This window comes from Halichoerus grypus, chromosome 2, assembly GCF_964656455.1.
Source record: "Halichoerus grypus chromosome 2, mHalGry1.hap1.1, whole genome shotgun sequence".
NCBI lineage: Eukaryota > Metazoa > Chordata > Mammalia > Carnivora > Phocidae > Halichoerus > Halichoerus grypus.
In genome coordinates this window covers 182,126,670-182,129,948 of record NC_135713.1, presented here as the reverse complement: position 1 = coordinate 182,129,948, position 3,279 = coordinate 182,126,670, and the positions used below count along the sequence as shown (strand labels likewise).

The 3,279-nt window shown below is 34.3% G+C and overlaps 1 non-coding gene across 1 annotated transcript; it reads right to left on the bottom strand.

Moving 5' to 3' along the window:
• Positions 1 to 1,119: 1,119 nt before the first annotated feature.
• LOC118519969 (U6 spliceosomal RNA) lies at positions 1,120 to 1,226 on the bottom strand. Its single transcript, XR_004909446.2, has one exon. It is a non-coding gene; the product is annotated as a U6 spliceosomal RNA (small nuclear RNA).
• Positions 1,227 to 3,279: the final 2,053 nt, after the last annotated feature.

Genomic DNA, 3,279 nt, shown 5'->3' with positions numbered 1-3,279 from the left:
TGAGTTCAAGTTATGTATTGCTGTGTTTGACAGAAATGCTGTTTTGTATTCATACTGGAACATTTGTTGCTGAAAATGTAAGTGTTTGAAGTATTTATAAAGTTATTTTTCACATAGGAACTGAGATTTCAAGGTTAGAGCCATTTATCCCCCTGGAGAGAAGATATAAATGAAAATATTACCCAAACCCACAGTGTGGATGAAGGTCATGACAACATTGCTGTGTCAAATAAAGAAAAAAAAATAACTTGAAATTATTTTGTGTAAATGGGAATGTCCCCATTGTGAGAAGCTAGTTACTTCTGTAGTAGTCTGCGTGGCACAAATCTCCATTCACTACCTACCAGTTTTTATTTTTATAACACTTTAAATGGGTACAGTAATTTATAGCTGGTGCCCAGGATATCTCTCTTAGAGAGATATGTCTTAAGAAGAAAAGTATTATCTATATTTCTTCTCTTGCATTAATTTTCTTTTGGTTATAGCAAACATTAAAGGGAAATATATGGGCAGTATAATTATCATACTTAACACTTTCCAGAAATACTGTATATCGAATTTGAAATAGGCTAGGGAACTTATTAGGCAATTGCTAAAACTTGCAGAGCTCCACCACATCTATTTTTTCTAAAGTATATAAAATCAATTGAAACTGAATTCTTTCTGGTGAAACTTGGGACAGTCTAAGTCTCATTTATTCCGAAGATAATATCCTAGGCTCTGATCTAGAGTTGTTTTGGAGAATGAACAGAAAGAGGCTAGTGAGATTCCTTATTTGGAATTTAATAAATTTATTAAATTTAATTCCTCGTTCTTTCTCCTGTGTCTCTAGTCCTTTACATCATCCCTCATCCCTTCTTATTCATTATTCTTGCACACCTGTTAGAATGCATGTCTTTCTGCTGCTTTGAGTATCCTTCTCCATTGTTCCACCTGCAGAGAGGTTTTCATCTTATCCTAGGTCCTGGAAGTGACCTTGCCCTTGTATTTTACCCTCTTATTTTTTTTTTTTTTTAAATTTAGTTTAATTTAAATTCCAGTATACCTAACATACAGTGTTGTATTAGTTTCAGGTATATAATATAGTGATTCAACAATTCCATACATCACCCAGCGCTCAAAAATATGGAACTTTTCATGAATTTGTGTGTCATCCCAGCACAGGGGCCATGCTAATCTTCTCTGTATCATTCCAATTTTAGTATATGTGCTGCCAAAGTGAGCACTTACCCTTTTGTTTAAAAAGCTATGGACAAGTGGCTATGAGAATACAGCTTTAATCTTCTCACCTTAAAAACAACAACAAAATGGTAATAACATGAGGTAAAGAATGTGTTAACTAACCTTATGGTGGTAAAAATTTATCAATATATACACATATCAAATCATCACATCATACACCTTAAACTTACGAGTGTTTTATATCAATTATATCTCAAAGCTGAAAAAAAGTCAGACTTTTTTTTTAAGTCAGACTTTTAAAAACAAACAAACAAGTAGCTATGGGATTTCAATCTCCCATTTCCTTGTTGGTGATTCTTCTAACCAAGATTAGGATATCTTGTTTACATTTATTTTCTCTGACAGCCATAGCATCTCATTCAATTTTCATAAATATTACATACATACAAGAAAATTCTCATAACTAAGAAGTAAGAAAGTTGAATCACACAGGAATCTACATAAGCTCTTCCCTTCAATAAGGGAAAATCTACAGCAAAGATTTTTGCAAGGAGGGAAAAAACAGGTAGCAATTTTTTCACTTCGTAGTTGCTGGCCCAGTTTCTTTCTCCCTGGGAGTATCTGGGATACTTTGGTTTGTCAATTGGAGAATTGAATTTTTCCAGTTTAGCACCTGCTGTAAAAGATCGTATTTTGAGCCCAAAACTGAGCCATAAGTTTTGAGGTGATACATGCTCTGAATTATTTTTCTTCCTTGACACAGAACCACTGAGGAAACTTACACCAAAGGTTTACAGACGAAACTTGTCCTCCCCTGGAAAACAAATGATGTGGGGAAAACACCTCCCCTTTGGAGGAGATACTGTAAATTAAAAAAGAAAGACCTCAGTGTGAAGTTGCTGGTGTTCTGTTGCAAAAAGAAAAAAAAGAAAGAAAAAGAAAAGAAAAAACTCTATCAGGTCTTTTGGATGAGTGAAAAAATAAATAGGATAGGACAATGAAATGTGTGTATAACTTACAAAGCACTTTTGGAAGCTGGAGACCAAAGATTTTACAAGTGAATATCAAGGTGGTAGAAAATAAATCTCAGTAGACTGGCAAGTGAGCTTAATGAAGTAACAGAGGATGAATCAATGTTTATCAATTTAATCATCAGTTAATGAACCTCTGATTAAGAGTCACAGACCAGATGAAGTAATGGCAGACAGATATGTCAAGTTCAGAGCAGTGGGAATATCAAGATCAGAATAAAACAGTCTCTACTATCTATAGAGAAACAAACAGGGAGATGCAGCATTGTGAAAAGGCTTTGTACTCTATAAAATGATTTTTATAAGAATTAGTTGACCATGGTATAATGCAATTGTTGTTTTCTTTTGTTTCAGTCCTTCTTCTGGTAAAGACATAAGACACTGATAGAGTGCAAAGTGTTAATTTAAGATCTTTGCTAAGGACAGGGTTTTTTGTTTATTTGTTGTTTTGTTTTGTTGTTGCTGCTGTGGTTTGGGGAGTGCGCCCACCCTCTGGAGGAAGTGGGAAGCATAACTACAAAACTACTCTATTCAGGTTATATCTAAAATAAAATCAATGGGAACTTCTGAATATTTTGTTAGGAAGTGACCAAATATTACTGGACGTGGTAAACTTATATAAACTTCTTCATAGAACGAGAAGGGATAACCTACATAGGGTAAAATGTTGGATGACTTAAATAAGTCAAACAAAGCAGTCCAAATATTTTAGAACTAAAAGTTCACTTACACAACAACCGAGTCATTGTCTTGATAATACTTGCTTAATCTAAATTACTCACTATTTAATCATCCCTTACTGAACTCACTCATGTAAACAGTACACAACAGTGTCAGTAGCCTACAAGAAACCAACAGGACTGCAAGTGGCTGGAAGGATCTGGGTGACAAAATTCAAACAAGAAACTTTAAGAGAATTTTGGAGACATTCCCACTATCTAATACTCCCTTGGTTATGCCCACTCATGAATGGATCCCATGTTTCGAAAAATCTTGACTGCCAAACTGCATTGTTCAGGGAATACTTAATTTGTTTCTCCTTCTTATTGATAGAAGACAACAAATA